We start from the raw sequence: 19605 nt of genomic DNA on the forward strand, positions 1-19605 counted from the left end.
AGAGACCACCAAGCAGACTTTGTGTGAGCAACGTGGCTGTTTATTTCACCTGGGTGCAGGCGGGCTGAGTCCGAAAAGAGTCAGCAAAGGGTGGTGGATTATCATTAGTTCTTATAGGTTTTGGGATAGGCGGTGGAGTTGGAGCAATGTTTTGGGGGCAGGGGGTGGATCTCGCAAAGTACATTCTCAGGGGTAGGGAGAGTTACAAAGAACCTTCTTAAGGATGGGGGAGATTACAAAGTACATTGATCAGTTAGGGTGGGGCAGAAACAAATCACAATGGTGGAATGTCATCAGTTAAGGCTATTTTTACTTCTTTTGTGGATCTTCAGTTACTTCAGGCCATCTGGATGGATACGTGCAAGTCACAGGGGATGCGATGGCTTGGCTTGGGCTCAGAGGCCTGACATACCTGCCTTCTTATATTAATAAGAAAAATAAAATAGCGTTGAAGTGTTCGGGTGGCGAAAATTTTTGGGGGGTGGTATGGAGAGAGAATGGGTGATGTTTCTCAGGGCTGCTTCAAGTGGGATTAGGGGCGGCGTGGGAACCTAGAGTGGGAGAGATTAAGCTGAAGGGAGGTCTTGTGGTAAGGGATGATATTGTGGGGATGTTAGAAGAAACATTTGTCGTATAGAATGATTGGTGATGGCCTGGATATGGTTTTGGATGAATTGAAAAACTAAATGGAATAAGAGAAGGAGAAAAACAGGTATAAAAGCTCTAAGAATTGGGACGACTCAGGACATCTGATTAGAGAGTGCCTAAGGAGATTCAGCATAGTCCTGCCAGCAAAGATTATTTACTTCAAGAGTTACGAGTGGCAGTTTGGGGATAGCACCAGGAGATATCAGCTGTGCTGGCTTGGAGAAACAGTGTAAACCGGCAGCGTAAACAAGAGCAGGGCATGTATGAGTAGTTGAGAACGGTGAATAGGAGTATGACTAGACGGAAGATAGTAGGGATGACAAGTTTTTTTGGGGCACAGTCCAAGTTGGTCCGGTGTCTGGAATGAGACTGGGGCCTAATAAAAAGGAGCTCAAATGGGCTGTACCTTGTAGCATTCCAAAGACAGGCCTGAATTCTGAGAAGCGAAAGTGGTAAAAGTATTGTCCAGTCTTTTTTAAGTTGGTGGCTGAGCTTGGTGAGGTGTGTTTTTAAAAGACCTTTAGTCCATTCTACTTTTCCTGAAGACGGAGGACCATAAGGGATATAAAGATTTCACTGAATACTAAGAGCCTGAAAAACTGCTTGGTTGATTTGACTAAAAAAGGCTGGTCTGTTATCAGACTATAGAGGTGGGAAGGCTAAACTGAGGAATTGTGTCTGACAGAAGGGAAGAAATGACTGCGGTGGCCTTTTCAGACCCTGTAGGAAAGGCCTCTACCTATTTAGTGAAAGTGTCTACCTAGACTAAGAGGTATTTTAGTTATCTCACTCGGGGCATGTTGAGTAAAGCTAATTTGCCAGTCCTGGGTGGGGGCAAAACCTCGAGCTTGAAGTGTAGGGAAGGGAGGGGGCCCGAATAATCCCTGAGGAGTAGTAGAATAGCAGATGGAACACTGAGAAGTTATTTCCTTGAGGATAGATTTCCACAATGGAAAGGAAATGAGAGATTCTAAGAGGCGGGCTAGTGGCTTGTACTATAGCATAGCCTGCCTTTGCTGGTGTGTGGCGATTAGGCCTGGTGGAACTGCCTTCAATAAATCAAGCGTGATCAGGGTGAGGAACAGGAAAGAAGGAAATATGGGGAAATGGGGTGAATGTCAGGTGAATCAGAGAGAGACAGTCATGAGGGTCAGGTGTGGTATCAGGAATAATGTGGGAGGCCGGATTGAAGTCCGGGCCAGGAACAATGGTAATTGTGGGACTTAACAAAGAGTGAGTACAGCTGAAGGAGCCGGGGAGCAGAAAGTATATGCGTCAGGTATGAGGAAGAAAATAGATTTTGGAAGTTATGAGAAATGTAGAGACTAAGTTGAGCATAGTTTGTGATTTTTAGGGCCTCTAAAAGTATTAAAGCAGCGGCAGCCACTGCACACAGACATGAGGGCTAGGCTAAAACAGTAAGGTCAAGTTGTTTGGACAGAAAGGCTACGGGGTGCGGTCCTGGCTCTTGTGTAAGAATTCTGACCACACCAACCATGCCTAGGAAGGAAAGGAGTTGTTGTTTTGTGAGGGATTGAGGTTTGGGAGATTAATCGGACACGATCAGCAGGGAGAGCACGTGTGTTTTTATGAGAATTATGCTGAGATAGGTAACAGATGAGGATGAAATTTGGGCTTGACTGAAGTAATGGGGGCTGTCTGTGAAGCCTTGCGGCAGTACAGCCCAGGTAATTTGCTGAGCCTAATGGGTGTCAGGGTCAGTCTAAGTGAAAGCAAAGAGGGGCTGGGATGAAGGGTGCAAAGGAATAGTAAAGAAAGCATGTTTGAGATCTAGAACAGAATAATGGGTAGTAGAGGGAGGTATTGAGGATAGGAGAGTGTATGGGTTTGGCACTATGGGGTGGATAGGCAAGACAATTTGGTTGATAAGGTGCAGATTCTGAACTAACTTGTAAGCCTTGTCTGGTTTTAGGACAAGTAAAATGGGGGAATGGTAAGAAGAGTTTATAGGCTTCAAAAGGCCACGCTGTAGCAGACAAGTGATAATGGGCTTTAATCGTTTTAAAGCGTGCTGTGGGATGGGATATTGGCGTTGAGCGGGGTAAGGGTGATTAGGTTTTAATGGGATGGTAATGGGCATGTGATCGGTTGCCAGGGAAGGAGTAGAGATGTCCCGTACATGTGGGTTAAGGTGGGGGGATATGAGAGGAAGACGCGAAGGAGGCTTTAGGTTGGGGAGAAGGGCGGCAATGAGATGTGGCTGTAGTCCAGGAATAGTCAGGGAAGCAGATAATTTAGTTAAAGTGTCTCGGCCCAATAAGGGAACTGGGCAGGTGGGGATAACTAAAAAGGAGGCCTTAAAAGAGTATTGTCTAAGTTGGCACCAGAGTTGGGGAGTTTTAAGAGGTTTAGAAGCCTGGCCGTCAATACCCACAACAGTTACGGAGGCAAGGGAAACAGGCCCTTGAAAAGAAGGTAATGTGGAGTGGGCAGCCTCCATATTGATTAAGAAGGGGATGGGCTTACCTTCCACTGTGAGAGTCACCCGAAGCTCGGCGTCCGTGATGGTTTAGGGGGCTTCCGAGGCGATCAGGCAGTGTCAGTCTTCAGCCGCTAAGCCGAGAAGATCTGGGAAGGAGTCAGAGAGCCTTGGGCCAGAGTTCCAGGGGCTCTGGGAGTGGCTGCCAGGTGAGTCGGACAGTCCGATTTCCAGTGGGGTCCTGCACAGATGGGACACGGCTTAGGAGGAATCCCGGGCTGCGGGCATTCCTTGGCCTGGTGGCCAGATTTCCAGCACGTGTAGCAAGTTCCTTGGGGAGGAGGTTCTGGAGGAAAGCCTGGCTGCTGTGGTTCGGGTGTTTGGAAGTTCTTGTGTGCTGGAGATGTGGCTGGGGTTTGTCTCACAGTGGAGGCAAGGAATTGAAGCTTTTTTCTATTATCGTACACCTTGAAGGTGAAGTTAATTAAGTCCTGTTGTGGGGTTTGAGGGCCAGATTCTAACTTTTGGAGTTTTATTTAATGTCGGGAGCAGATTGGGTAATAAAATGTATATTGAGAATAAGACGGCTGGCCGGGCGCGGTGGCTCACGCCTGTAATCCTAGCACTTAGGGAGGCCGAGGCGGGCGGATCACGAGGTCAGGAGATCGAGACCATCCTGGCTAACACGGTGAAACCCCGTCTCTACTAAAAATACAAGAAATTAGCCGGGCGAGATGGCGGGCGCCTGTAGTCCCAGCTACTCGGGAGGCTGAGGCAGGAGAATGACGTGAACCCCGGGGGGCGGAGCCTGCAGTGAGCCGAGATCGCGCCACTGCACTCCAGCCTGGGCGACAGCGAGACTCTGTCTCAAAAAAAAAAAAAAAAAAAAAGAGAATAAGACGGCCTTTTGACCTTTTAGGGTCTATGGCTGTAAAGCGTCTCAGAGTTGCTGCCAAACAAGCCATGAACTGGGCTGGATTTTTATATTTGATGAAAAAGAGCCTAAACGCTCTCTGATTTGGGATAAAGAAAAAGGAGCATTAACCTGGACTATGCCTTTGGCTCCAGCCACCTTTTTAAGAATAAATTGCTGGGCAGGTGGGGGAGGGCTAGTCACGGAACGAAACTGTAAGCCAGACCAGGTGTGAGGAGGGGAGGTGATAAAAGGATTATAGGGTGGAGGAGCGGAGGCTGAGGAAGAATTGGGACCTAGCTCAGCCTGGCGAGGAGGGGAGAGGTCAGATGGGTCTGTAGAAAAGGAAGATTAGAAAGACTCAGCGACGCTTGGGGTTGGGACTGAGGGGACAGGCGGGAGGGAAAGAAGGAGGATCTGGGAGGAATCACATTGGGAACAGAGACTAGGGAGGGAACTAAGTGTGAAAAATGCCTGGACGTCAGGCACCTCAGACCATTTGCCCATTTTTCGACAAAAATTATTGAGGTCTTGTAGGATGGAGAAATCGAAAGTGCCATTTTCTGGCCATTTAGAGCCATTGTCAAGTTTGTATTGGGGCCAAGCGGTGTTGCAGAAGAAAATAAGGCGTTTAGGCTTTAGGTCAGGTGTGAGTTGAAGAGGTTTTAAGTTCTTGAGAACACAGGCTAAGGGAGAAGAAGGAGGAATGGAGGGTGGAAGGTTGCCCATAGTGAAGGAGGCAAACCTAGAGAGAAGAGAGTAGAGACACGGAAGGGGTTCGGGGGTTCTTACCCTCCAGAAAAGCGGGAAAGGGGTCGGGGCATGGAAATAAGGGATTGGGGCACAGAGATAAGAGGTCGGGGTGCGGAAGTAAGGGATTGGGGGTCCTTGCCCCCTAGAAAAGCGGGACTTGCCACTAAGGGTGAAGGAGAAGGGGTTGAGGGGTACTTGCCCCTGCCCCAGGAAAGCAGAGAAGGGGTAGAGACACGGAGAGAAGGGGTTGGGGTACTTGTCCCTTCCCCAGAAAAGCAGGACTTGCCGCTAAGGGTGAAGGACCAAGGCAGGCGTCCCTGCGTGGTCTGACACCTCTGAAACGTGGGTGAACAATCAGAGAGGCGTCCCTGCAATGATTAAACACCAAGGGAAGGCTGCCTTCCCAGTCAGTGACCAGCACCGGAGTTTTGGGTCCACGGATAAAACGTGTCTCCTTTGTCTCTACCAGAAAATGAAGGGAATTGAAATTAAGAGAAGGGAGAGATTGAAGTGTGGCACCAAGATTGAAAGAGAAAGAGGTTGAGGGATAGTGAGGGAGGTTGGAGAAGAGAGTAAGAAGAGGCCGCTTACCGGATTTGAAATTGGTGAGATGTTGCTTGGGCTGGTGGGTCTGAGGACCTGAGGTCGTAGGTGGATCTTTCTCACGGAGCAAAGAGCAGGAGGACGGGGGATTGATCTCCCAAGGGAGGTCCCCCGATCCGAGTCACGGCACCAAATTTCATGCATGTCCGTTTGAAGAGACCACCAAACAGGCTTCATGTGAGCAACATGGCTGTTTATTTCACCTGGGTGCAGGCGGGCTGAGTCCGAAAAGAGAGTCAGCAAAGGGTGGTGGATTATCATTAGTTCTTACAGGTTTGGGGATAGGCAGTGGAGTTAGGAGCAATGTTTTGGGGGGCAGGGGGTGGATCTCACAAAGTACATTCTCAAGGGTAGGGAGAATTACAAAGTACCTTCTTAAGGGTGGGGGAGATTACAAAGTACATTGATCAATTAGGGTGGGGCAGAAACAAATCACAATGGTGGAATGTCATCAGTTAAGGCTATTTTTACTTCTTTTGTGGATCTTCAGTTACTTCAGGCCATCTGGATGCATACGTGCCAGTCACAGAGGATGTGATGGCTTGGCTTGGGCTCAGAGGCCTGAAAGTGAAGTTTCTGTACACTCTGCTTTCTTTCAGATCAGAAAAATCTTTTATAATTAAGGTGTTGTAAACTTCACTCGATTTGAGAGGGATGCACTGGGGCTTCAAGTTGTCATCTTTTAGTTTTATCCATTAAAATACGAAGATACCAGATGAGCTGGCACAGGAAAACAAATAGGAATACACGGCCTGTACTGCGTTGCTTAGTCGTGTGTTGTAAGTGGGGTCTGGAAGGGTGGCTGGGAGAGAGGGTGAACTGCTGGTTCCAGATGGGACGCACAGCACCTCAAGGGGCCTGGGGGGGCACACAGGAGGCAGCTCCAGAGGCAGGGCAGCTGGTGGGGACCTGTGGGCAAGTCAGCGGTGGGGGAAAGACAGCAGAAGGCATGAGGGGCTTCATTGGTGTGTATGAAGGTCACGAGGTCACAGGGCCCTGTCCGTCACAGGTGCGTCGGTCTGCGGGGAAGTTGAGGCATCAGGGAACAGGAAGTTTTAAACGTTTACAATGTACCTTACCCACACAGGCCGTGTCTTTGCTTGTGGTGTCAGATTACTAGGGCGGGGTGCGGTGGAGGGTGTCCCTTCCACACCTGTGGTTTTATTTGTCTTTGGGGGAGGGAAGCCTTGCTTTATAAAACACACAACTGGCTGTGTTCTGTAAGGCGTCACCCAGCATGTCCTGTTGGCAGCAGCTAAGCACACAGACGGGAAAGGAGTATCGCCCAACTCCACCGATGAACTCAAAGTGCCTGGCTTTGCCTGGGGGATGCTGGCGAGGTCAGGTGCGGTTCCCAGCGTTTCTTCTGCCTCCTGGGGCACATCCCGCGGTGGGTCAGCTCCCGCGGCCGGCTGCCGCAGAAATAGCATCATTCGGCACTTGCATCAGCAGCCAAAGCCGGGCCTAACTGTCAGGAGCTCTGTGGACAGCTTTGCTGCTCTCGCTTTTCAGTTTCAGTATCAAAAATAGTTGCTACAAGAACTCATTTCTGCCATAGCACCTGCTCTTCCGTCTGGGCTGGCGTGCTGAGCAAAGGTGGGTGCAGGAGCCTCATCAGCCTGACAGCAGAGTCAGCTTAACCTGAGTTTTCAGGAAGCACCATGGCAGGGCCCCCAAAAGGGGCAGATGTCCACTGTGCACTGCGTCTGCTTCTGCAGTCGACCCTCCAGTGCCGTTTTCTTTCACCTGCAAAGGGCATTATGCGTGAACCGGCTGCTGGCGACTGTTAGTCTTGCTCTGTTTAAACAGTAGCAAGTTGCAGATTGTTCCTTTGAAGACACCGCAAGTCACGTGTGTCAGTTACTCCTGAGAGATTGTTGGGGCGCCTGCCTCTCCATTTTTTAAGACGAGCAGAGATTTTAAAAAAAAATGAGTTTGGGGAATGAGGCCTTGAAAGTCCTTCCAGCTTCAGAACCAGCGCTTGCTCTGACAGTCTTGACTTCTGCCCTGTGGGCCGGCGCTCCTGCAAACGGGCAGTGTTTCAAGAGAGGACTAAACCCCATGCAGATCCATCTCATGGGAATCCTGAAGCTTCACTGCCCAACAGAGGCTCCAGCTGGGCGACTTGAAACGCGCTTAAAGGGTTTATCCATCATTCATCCCGATGAGTTTAGTTTTCCTCTTGGATTTCACTGATATTTCTTCATACTATCAAGGCCCTGTCTTATGATCGATCATGAGGTGGGACTTAGAAATGCTCTAAGTACCTGTTGATTTTAGAATGTGTCAAAGCCCTCGAAGCTGAAACAGAGGACTGACATGGCGAGGGCCCGGGGTCCCCCATGGTAGAACTGTAGTGTCCTGATCGCAGCTGGTGGGCTCCGGACCTGGGCAGGACGGGCTCTACTGGAGCAGCCAGTGTCCAGAAGGAGCTTCTGTCTCTACCCCTTGGCACTGGCCACTCGTTTTATAGAAGACATTTTCTTTAGACCAGAGTTTATTAGAAAGCCCAGGAAAATGAGAACACGTCCCCCTGTGAAGTACCTGCCACACAGCCCTATCGAAGCCAGTTTGGTGGCTGTCGGGTCTTTGGCGTTGAGATCAGTCTGTTGGCCTCGGCCCCAGTGACCCCGCAGACCAGGGGTCTGGAGGAAGGATGGGGTGCAGCCCGTGATAGGTGAGGCTACAATACCCTGACAAAGCGGGGGCTGTGTTTGAGGAGTGATCCATGCGGAGGAGGGAAACCAGGAGGAGGTCTTGGCATATACCACACTGCTTACCCCTTTCCTGAAGCAGGCACAGGACCCAAGGGGGCGTGGCGCCCTGTGGCCCACCGTGCTTTCAGAGCAGCAGCCTCTGCAGAGACGCTGGTCCCGGAAAAGCCACCGCCTGAGTGTCCTCCAGCCATGGCCACAGTCCCTACAGCTTCCATGCTTCAAGCAGCATATTTGTTCTCTGACAGTTCTGGAGGCCACAAGTCCAGACCAGACCTCCCTGGGCGGCCGCTGGGGTGTGGGCAGGCCATGCCCTCTAGAGGCTCCAGGTGCTCCGTTCCTCGTGCTCACCACCTCGAGAGCTGTGCTCCTTGCATTCCCGGACTCGTGGTGCCTTCTTCGCCTCACCCTAACCTTTGCCTCCGTGGTCATATCCCTGATTCTCACCCCGACCCTCTGTGGTTCCATCAGTCCCAGACGATTACCCAGCATCATCTCCCATCCAAGATCCAAGTGTGATGGTGGCCACTGAGTCCTCTCCGGCGCGTGGGGTCACATCCGCGGTTCTGGGGCTGGACCGGGATGTCTGGGGGGACATGCCCACCTCTCCCTCATCCTGCCATTTCCCTTGTTAAACCTTCAGTTGTGATGTCCCAGTAGCTTCTGTCCTGCTGGCTGGACTCAGCTGGTGCACTGAGAGGCAGACACTTTTTTTTTTTTTTTTTTTTTTGAGATGGAGTCTCACTCTGTCACCCAGGCTGGCACTGCAACCTCTGCCGCCCAGGTTCAAGCGATTCTCCTGCCTCAGCCTCTCGAGTAGCTGGGGTTACAGACATCTGCCACCACGCCCGGCTCATTTTTGTATTTTTAGTAGAGATGGGGTTTCCCTATGTTGGCCAGGCTGGTATTGAACTCCTGACCTCCGGTGATCTGCCCGCCTCGGCCTCCCAACGTGCTAGGATTACAGGCATGAGTTACTGCACCTGGCCAGCAGGCACTTTTTAAAAACTTGTTGCTATACAGTTTCCACACAGCGTCGTGGCAGATGCACCCTGTGCAACTCAACAAGCCCTGCATGCTTCCAGACTCCAGCACCAAGCACCCGAGTCAGGCTACAGATGGACCCCGGCCCCACGGGGCCCTCTAAGTGGAAACCAGGCGGGTGAACCCAGCCCATGGGTCACTGGGTCCAAGTCCCACACATGAACAGTCACGCTGGGAGCTCTGGTACCCAGGTTCTCGGGCTGGGCTCTGGCTGGCGCCCATCGTGACTTTCTTCCATGTGGCATTCCATGGCGTGAACCGGGGCCGTTACGGATCAAATCGTGCACGTGGCTGTGCCTGCCTTTGGGCACAGACCCAGGGGGGACATGGCTGTCGTGGTGCATGTGTGCTGAGCTCCAGTACATGTCACCCGTGTCCTAAGGGGGCTGTGCCACTCTGGCTGTGCACCGTGGCATGTGAGCCCCATGGCATCACCCCTTCTCCAGCACACAATGCTGCTGTCTTTAATTTTAGCCACTCTGGTGGGTGTGTAGTGGAGTTTTTTGAGGTTTAAATGTGCATTTCCCTGCTGACTAGTGGCGTTGAAAACCTTTTTGTATCCTCACCGACCATCTGGGTGGCTTCCGTTTGTGTTTTCTGTTTCCTGTTCCCTCCAATCACACCTTGCAGAGCCGACTGTGCAGGGCTGGCTCACTGAAGCTGTCGTGGCCACAGACGGTGAGGCTGAGACCATTTCCTCTTGTCTGTTGTCTAAAATCATCCCCTAAGGCACTTGTAGATGCAACTGATGAAACCGCCTAAGTCTGCGGTTTCCTTTGTGGGATATTTTTTTTACTACTGTTTTAATTTCTGTAACTTCTGTGATAATAATACTATGCAGATTTGCTATTTCCCCTTGACGTTTTATTACATTTTGTTTAAAGAATTTGTCCGTTTGACCTAAAATGACAACCGTCTTTTTTTTTTTTTTTTTTTTTGAGACAAGGTCTAACTCTGTTGTCCAGGCTGGAGTGCAGTGGTGCATTCTCGGCTCACTGCAGTCTCAACCTCCCTGGGCACAGGTGAACCTCCCACCTCAGCCTCCTGAGTAGCTGGGACTACAGGCACACCCGGCTAATTTTCGTATTTTTAGTAGAGGTGGTTTCACCATATTGGCCAGGTTGGTCTTGAACTCCTAACCTCAATTGATCTGTCCGCCTCAGCTCCCCAAATTGCTGGGATTACAGGCCTGAGCCACCATGCCCAGCTAATTTTTGTATTTTTTCTTTTTTTTTTTTTTTTTTTTTTTTTGAGACAGAGTCTCGCTCTGTCACCCAGGCTGGAGTGCAGTGGCGCGATCTCGGCTCACTGCAAGCTCTGCCTCCCGGGTTCACGCCATTCTCCCGCCTCAGCCTCCCAAGTAGCTGGGACTACAGGCGCCCGCCACCACGCCCGGCTAATTTTTTGTATTTTTAGTAGAGACGGGGTTTCACCGTGTTAGCCAGGATGGTCTCGATCTCCTGACCTCGTGATCCGCCCGCCTCGGCCTCCCAAAGTGCTGGGATTACAGGCTTGAGCCACCGCGCCCGGCCATTTTTGTATTTTTTCGTAGCAATGGGGTCTTGCCATGTTGCTTAGGCTAATCTCGAACTCCTAGGCTCAAGCAATCCACCACCCACCTCGGCCTCCCAAGGTGCTAGGACTACAGGTGTGCACCACTGCGCACGGCCCAAATATCAACTGCCTTGGCATGACGTTGGCATAGCACTGGCTTGATTTACGTGACACCTGTGGCAACGTCTGCTTCTCCACCCCTGTGTGAGCTTGTGGGGGCGGCCACAGCAAAGCACTGCGGCTGGCAGCTTCAATAGCAGACATTGGCCAACTCAGTTCTGGAGGCCACAGTCCCAGATCAGGCGTGGGCAGGACGGGCTCCCTCTGAGGCTGCGAGGGATGCTCTGTGTCAGCCTCTCCTTGGCTTGCACACGGCCGTCTTCCCCCTGTGTCCTCACATCATCTTCCCTTGATGCCTGTCTGTCTCTGTGTCCAGATTTCTCCTTCTTATAAGGACACCAGTCACTGCCTTAGGGCCACCCTAATGACCTCATCTTAACTAATCACAAGTGCAAAGATCCTATGTCCAAATAAGGGCACATTCTGAAGTCCTGGGGGTTAGGACTTTAACATGTAGATTTTGGGGAGGACACAGTACAATCCGTAACAACTTCTTATGAGATCAGAGGTGGGACTTGGACCCCAGACCCAATTGAGGATTAGCTGAAACAGGGCCAGGGAGGAAGCTGCTTTCCATAAGACACGCCCACCAGGGTTTACCATTGCCGTGGCAACCCCTAGGCGTTACCACCCCCTTCCATGGCAATGACCCCTCTACCCAACGGTTACTACCCCTTCCTTAGAAATTTCTGCATAAACCACCCCTTAATCTACATGCAATTAAAAGTGGGTACAGACCTGACTACAGACATGCCCTGAGCTGCTGCTCTCAGCACACCAGCTATGAGGAGCCCTGCCTGGCAGGAGCAGCCCCGGGGCTGTCACACCGCCTGTGGGGAGCCCTGCCTGGGGCGCACTGACTTCGGGAGCCCTGCCCCATGGGAGCAGTCCTGGGGCTGTCACACTGCCTGACCTGTAACCCTGCTGCTTCCATACAGCTGTTTCCTTCCACCCTACTGAGGCAGGAGAATAGGGTCTGGAGGCGGGGGACCTAAGGCTGATTCACACTGGCTTCCTGGAACTAAATCAAAAGGAAAACCCCAACTTTCCATGCCCAAGTAACCGAAGGACCAGAGGCTACTCCCTTTGCAACCCCTCCCCCTTTTTTCTGAGTGGCAGATGAAAAATTGAAAGTACCTCTGATGAGTCCCCTCCTGCAACCAATCAGACTGGTTGTGGGCCAAGTCTTCATTTGCATAGGAGTATAATGCTGTAACTTCACTTCAGCCTCTGATTGTTCACTTCCCACAACCAAGCCAATCAGCTGTGGGTCACTACTTCATTTACATAGGGCATACACCAAGTAACCAATGGGAAGCCTCTGGAGGGTACTTAAACCCCCAAAATTCTGTAGCTGGGCTCTTGAGCCACCTGCCTGAGCTCACTCCCACTCTGTGGAGTGTACTTTTGTTTTAATCTGTGCTTTTTTTTTTTCATTGCTTTGTGGATTTTGTCCAATTCTTAGTTCAAAACACCAAGAACCTGGACACCCTCCACCCAAAACACCAAGAACCTGGACACCCTCCACCAGTAACACTGCCACCGGCTCATCCTTGAGGGAAGCCGCGAACCCTCACCTGCTAAGCCCCACTTTGGGGCTTGCCTGTCCTGCATCACTTACATAGTTACTTGTATCTTTATTTTTCTTGAATGACCTGTTTTTGTCATTTTCATTATTATTAGTCTTTCCTAGAAGAGTAAATGTTTAGCTTTGCTGATTCTTGATATTTTGTTTTCTCCTTCACTAATTTCTGCTCAGATCCATTACTTGTTTCTTTGTACATTCATCGGTCTATTTTCATATTTCATTTCGTACCTTTAGAGCTGGTTAATGAGCTCATTAGTCTTCAGCCTTGTTCTAGGAACTTTCACTTCTGGACAAAAAATGGCTAATTTTTGTATTTTTAATAGAGACAGGGTTTCACCATGTTGGCCAGGCTGGTCTCAAACTCCTGGCCACAAGTGATCCACCCATCTCGGCCTCCCAAAGTGCTGGGATTACAGGCATGAGCCACCGCACCCAGCCCTAATTCACCAGGTATTGACTGGAGTACTCAGTAGATCCTGGCCTCAGAGACCGGGTCTCACTGTCACCAAGGCTGGAGTACAGGGGTGCAACCTTGGCTCACTGCAGCTATGACCTCCCCAGGCACAGGTGATCCTCTCACCTCAGCCTCCCAAGTAGCTGGGACCACGGGCACATGCCACCACATGTGGCTAATTTTTATATTTTTTGTAGAGACAGAGTTGCACCATGTTGCCCAGGCTGGTCTCAAACTCCTGGGCTCAAGTGATCCTGACCAACCTACCTCAGCCTCCCAAAGTGATGGGACTACAGGCGTGAGCCACCGCGCCCGGCCCAGATGTCAATTATCTTGGCATGATGACTCTTTGGAGTACTCCAGTCAATACCTTGTGAGTTAGAAAAGCTCAATTCACAAGGTACTGACCGGCGTATTCAGAAGGGTCTGGCCTCAGTAGTGGAGAAAAACCTTCCTCATGGATCAGCCCCTGCCCTGGTCCCACTTACTGGAACCCAAGCACAGGATTCAGAAGGATCGAGTTTTTCCGAGGAATGTAACTGTTTCCCAGGAAAAAAACTAAACAATATTTTTAGGAGCACAAAAATACACATCACCAAACAAGATGAAACTCACACTGTGTGCATCCATATTACCAGGCATGCGAGGAAGCAAGGAAACAATTCCTGCAATGGGGAGAAAACCACCCAGAGCTGACCCGGGAACGACAGACATGACAGAATTAGTAGAAAAGGACATTAAACCCGTTATTAACCTTTATTCCGCGTGTTCAAGTAGCTAGAGGAAAGATTAAGATGTTAAGCAGAGACATAGAAGATAGCAAAAGATCCTTGTCAAACGTCTACAGATAAAAAGTGTAATGTCTGAGAAGAAAAATACATTGGATTCGATCAATGGAAGATGAGGCATTGCAGAAGAAAAGATTAGTGGATTTGAACACACAGCAACAAAAACTACGTGAAGTGAAACACAGGAAAACAAGATAAATAAATGAAAAAAGGGCATCGGTGAGCTTCAGCAGAAGTTCCATTGGCCTTACCTATGTGTCAGCAGAGGCCCTGTAGAAGCACAGGCAGGGGGAAAACACTTTGAGAAATAATGTCTACAAGTTTTTCAAATATGAGGAAAAACATGAAACCACAGATCCAAGAAGCTCAACAAAACAAAGCACAAGAAACAGGAAGAAATTAAAAGTTATATCACAGTCAAATTGCTGAAAACCAGCAACAAAGAGAATATCTTAAGAGTATCAGAGGAAAAGAGATTAATGACAGACCAAGAAACAATGAAAACAATACAGATTTCTTGTAGGAAACAACACAAGATAAAAGACATTTTTTAAAACCAAAAGGAAAAAAAATGCTATATTAAAATTTTTTTTACCCACTGAAAGTATATTTCAAAACATATTTTAGGCTAGGCTTGGTGGCTCACACCTGTAATCCCAGCACTTTGGGAGGCCAAGGTGTGTGGATCTCTTGAGGTCAGGAGTTTGAGACCAGCCTGGCCAGTATAGTGAAACCCCATCTCTACCAAAAACGCAAAAATTAGCTGGGTGTGGTGACACATGCCTGTAATCCCAGGTACTCAGGAGGCTAAGGAAGGAGAATCGCTTGAACTGGGAGGCAGAGGTTGCGGTGAGCCAAGATGGTACCAGTGCACTCCAGCCTGGGTGACAGAGTGAAACTCCATCTCAAAAGCAAACAAACAAACAAAATACATACATATATATATATGTATATATGAAAAAAGAACTTTTGTCTGGGCACCTTTGCAAATCTCATGGCACATGTAAGTCTCACAGTAACTTCAAATCAAAAAACATATAACAGATACACCAAAAATAAAAACCAATAAATTAAATCATACCACCAGAAGAAATCACCTTCACTAAAAGGAACACAGGAAGCAAAGAAAGAAGAAGAGAAGACCACAAAACAACCAGAAAACAAACAACAAAATAGCAGGAGTAATTCCTGACTTATCAATAATAACGCTGAGTGTAAATGGACTAAACTCTCCAATCAAAAGACATAGGGTGGCTGAATGGATGAAAAAAACAAGACTCAATAATCTGTTGCCTACAAGAATATACTTCACCTATAAAGGTACACATAGACTGAAAATAAAAGGATGGAAAAATATTCTATGCAAATGGAAACCAAAAAAAGAACAGGAATAGCTATACTTATATCAGATAAAATAGATTTCAAGACAAAAAGTATAAAAAGAGACAAAGTATATAATAATAAAGCAAAAAGATATAACACTTGCGAATTTATATGCACCCAACACTGGGACACCCAGATATATAAAGCAAATATTATTAGAACTAAAGAGAGAGATAGATCCCCATACAATAATAGCTGGAGACTTCAACACCCCACTTTTAGCATTGGACAGATCATCCAGACAGAAAATCAACCAAAAAATTGGACTTAATCTATAATATAGAACAAATGTACCTAATTGATATTTACAAGATATTTCATCCAGTAGTTGCAGAATACGCATTTTTTCCTCAGCACATGGATCATTCTCAAGGATAGACCATATATTAGGCCACAGAACAAGCCATTAAAAATTCAAAAAAATTGAGCCAGGCATGATGGCTTATGCTTGTAATCCCAGCACTTTGGGAGGCTGAGGTGGGAGGATCTCTTGAGTACAGGAGTTTGAGACCAGCCTGGGCAAAACAGTGAGACCCTGTCTCCACAAATTTTTTTTTTTAATTAGCCAGGCATAGTGGTGTGTGCCTGTAGTCCCAGCTACTTAGGAGGCTGAAGTGGGAGGATCACTTGAGCCCAAGAGTTCAAGGCTACAGTGAGCCATGATTGCAACACTGCAGGCCAGCCTTGGTGACAGAATGAGAACCTGTCTCAAAAAAAAAAATTCAAAAAAATTGAAATAATGTAAAGCATCTTCTCTGGCCACAGTGGAATAAAACCAGAAATCAACAACAAGAGGAATTTTGAAAACGATACAAACACATGAAAATTAAACAATATACTCCTGAATGACCAGTGAGTCAATGAAGAAATTAAAAAGGAAATTGAAAAATTTATTTAAGCAAATGATAACGGAAACATAATATCCCAAAACCCATGGTATACAGCAAAAGCAGTACTAAGAAGGAAGTTTATAGCTATAAGCAGCTACATCAAAAAAGTAGAAAAGCCAGGCGCAGTAGCTCATGCCTGTAATCCCAGCACTTTGGGAGGCCAAGGCAGGCAGATCACCTGAGGTCAGGAGTTCGAGACCAGCCTGACCAACATGGAGAAACCCCGTCGCTACTAAAAATACAAAGTTAGCTAGGCGTGGTGGCACATGCTTGTAATCCCAGCTACTCGGGAGGCTGAGGCAGGATAACCGCTTGAACTCAGGAGGTGGAGGTTGCAGTGAGCCGAGATCGTGCCATTGGACTCCAGCCTGGGTAATAAGAGTGAAACCCTGTCTCAAGAAAAAAAAAAAAAAGTACAAAACTTAAAAATACAACCTAATGATGCACCTTAAAGAACTAGAAAAGAGGAGCAAACTAAACCTAAAACTGGTAAAAGAAACGAAATAATAAAGATCAGAGCAGAAATAAATGAAACTGAAACAAAGATAATAATACAAAAGATCAACAAAATTAAAAGTTGGTTTTTTGAAAAGATAAACAAAATTGACAAACCTTTGCCCAGACTAAGAAAAAAGGAAAGAAGACCTAAACAAATAAAGTCAGAGATGAAAAAAGAGACATTACAACTGATACCACAGAAATTCAAAGGTTCACTAGAGGCTACTATGAGCAACTGTACACTAATAAATTGAAAAAACTAGAAGAAATAGGTAAATTCCTAGATGCATACAACCTACCAAGATTGAACCATGAAGAAATCCAAAGCCCAAAGAGACCAGTAACAATAATGGGATTAAAGCCATAATAAAAAGTCTCCCAGCAAACAGAAGCCCAGGACCCAATGGCTTCCCTGCTGGATTTTACCAATCATTTAAAGAAGAATGAATTCCAATCCTACTCAAATTATTCTGAAAAATAGAGGAAAGAATACTTCCAAACTCATTCTACATGACCAGTTACCCTGATTCCAAAACCAGACAAAAACACATCAAAAACAAACAAACAAAAAAACAGAAAGAAAAGAAAACTGCAGGCCAATATCCCTGATGAATACTGATACAAAAATCCTCAACAAAACACTAGCAAACCAAATTAAACAACAGGTTCGAAAGATCATTCATTGTGACCAAGTGGGATTTATTCCAGGGATGGAAGGATGGTTCAACATATGCAAATCAATCAATGTGATACATCATCCTAACAGAATGAAGGACAAAAACTATATGATTATTTCACTTTATGCAGAAAAAGCATTTGATAAAATTCAGCACCCTTCATGATAAAAACCCTCAAAAAACCAGGTATACAGGAAACATACAGGCCAGGCACAGTGGCTCAACCTGCGATCCCAGCAATCTGGGAGGCCAAGGTGGGATGACTGCTTGAGTCCAGGAGTTTGAGACTAGCCTGGGCAACAAAATGAGACCTGGTCTACAAAAAACTTTTTAAAAAAATTAGCCAGGCATGATGGCACATGCCTGTAGTCCCAGCTACTCTGGAGGCTGAGGTGGGAGAATCACTTGAGCCTGGGAGGTCGAGGCTGCAGTGAGCCATGAACATGTCACTGTACTCCAGCCTGGACAACAGAACAAGACCCCATTGAATAAGAAGAAGGAGAAGGAGAAGGGAGAAGGGAGGGAGAAGGGAGGAGGAGAAGGAGGAGGTGGAGGAGAAGTGGAAGGGGAAGGGGAAGGGGAAGGGAAAGAGGAAGAAGAAGAAACATACTTCAACATAATAAAAGCCCTATATGACAGACCCAGGTAGTATCATAAGGAGAAACTGAAAGCCTTTCCTCTAAGATCTGGAAAACGACAAGGATGCCCACTTTCACCACTGTGATTCAACATAGTACTAGAAGTCCTAGCTAGAGCAATCAGATAAGAGAAAGAAATAAAAAGCATCCAAACTGGAAAGGAAGAAGTCAGATTATCCCGTTTGCAGACGATGTGATCTTACATCTGGAAAAGACTTAAGACACCACTAAAAAACTATTAGAATTGAAATTTGGTAGAGCAGGATACAAATCAATGTACAAAAATCAGTAGTATTTCTATATTCCAACAGCAAACAATCTGAAAAAGAAATCAAAAAAGCAAGGCTATTTACGATAGCTACAAATAAAATTAAACAGCTAGGAATTAACCAAAGAAGTGAAAGATCTCTACAATGAAAACTATAAAACATTGATAAAAGAAATTGAAGAGGACACACACACAAAAAAAGAAAAGATATTCCATGTTCATGGATTGGAAGAATAAATACTGTTAAAATGTCCATACTACCCAAAGCAATTTACAAATTCAATGCAATCCCTATTAAAATACTAATGATGTTCTTCACAGAAATAGAAGAAACAATTCTAAGATTTGTATAGAATCACAAAAGACCCAGAATAGCCAAAGCTATCCTGAGCAAAAAGAACAAAACTGGAAGCATCACGTTACCTGACTTCAAATTATACTACAAAGCTACAGTAACAAAAACCACATGGTACTGGCGTAAAAACAGACAACACATGGACCAGAGGAACAGAATAGAGAATCCAGAAACAAATTCATGCAGCTACAGTGAACTCGTTTTTGACAAAGGTGCCAAGAACATACTTTAGGGAAAAGATAATCTCTTCAATAAATGGTGCTGGAGGGACTGGATATCCATGTGCAAAATAACAATACTAGAACTCTATCTCTCACCATATACAAAAGCAAATCAAAACGATTAAAGACTTAAATCTAAGACCTCAAACTTTGCAACTACAAAAAGAAAACACTGGAGAAACTCTCCAGGACATTGGAGTGGGCAAAGACTTCTTGAGTAATTCCCTGCAGGCACAGGCAACCAAAGCAAAAACAGACAAATGGGATCACACCAAGTTAAAAAGCTTCTGCCCAGCAAAGGAAACAATCAACAAAGAGAAAAGACAACCCACAGAATGGGAGAAAATATTTGCAAACTATTCATCTAACAAGGAATTAATAACCAGTATATATAAGGAGCTCAAACTACTCTATAGGAAAAACACCTAATAAGCTGATTTTTAAAAATAAGCAAAAGATCTGGGTAGACATTTCTCAAAATAAGTCAAACAAATGGCAAACAGGCATCTGAAGATGTGCTCAGCATCACTGATCATCAGAGAAATGCAAATCAGAACGACTATGAGATATCATCTCACCCCAGTTAAAATGGCTTTTAGTCAAAAGGCAGGCAATAACAAATGCCAGTGAGGATATGGAGAAAAGGAAACCCTTGGACACTGTTGGTGGGAATGGAAATTGGTACCACTATGGAGAACAGTTTGAAAGTTCCTCAAAAAACTAAAAATAGAGCTACCATACAGCAATCCCATTGCTAGGTATATACCCCAAAAAAGGAAATCAGTGTATCAACAAGCTATCTCCACTCCCACATTTACTGCAGCACTGTTCATAGCAGCCAAGGTTTGGAAACAACCTAAGTGTCCATCAACAGACGAATGGAAAAAGAAAATGTGGTGTACGTGCACAGTGGAGTACTATGCAGCCATAAAAAAGAATGAGATCCTGTCATTTGCAACAGCATATGGGTGGCACTGGTCAGTGTGTTAAGTGAAATAAGCCAGGCACAGAAAGACAAATTTTCATGTTGTCCCTTATTTGTAGTAGCTAAAAATT

The 19605-nt window shown here is 46.7% G+C and overlaps 1 long non-coding RNA gene across 1 annotated transcript; it reads right to left on the bottom strand.

The window, feature by feature from the left end:
• Window positions 1-18: 18 nt before the first annotated feature.
• On the bottom strand, window positions 19-7513 carry LOC134732774 (uncharacterized). Its single transcript, XR_010116278.1, has 2 exons — window positions 5346-7513; window positions 19-3329 (listed from the first exon to the last, which is right to left on the bottom strand). It is a non-coding gene; the product is annotated as an uncharacterized lncRNA (long non-coding RNA).
• Between the last annotated feature and the right edge of the window lie 12092 nt (window positions 7514-19605).

This window comes from Symphalangus syndactylus, chromosome 16, assembly GCF_028878055.3.
Source record: "Symphalangus syndactylus isolate Jambi chromosome 16, NHGRI_mSymSyn1-v2.1_pri, whole genome shotgun sequence".
Lineage (NCBI taxonomy): Eukaryota > Metazoa > Chordata > Mammalia > Primates > Hylobatidae > Symphalangus > Symphalangus syndactylus.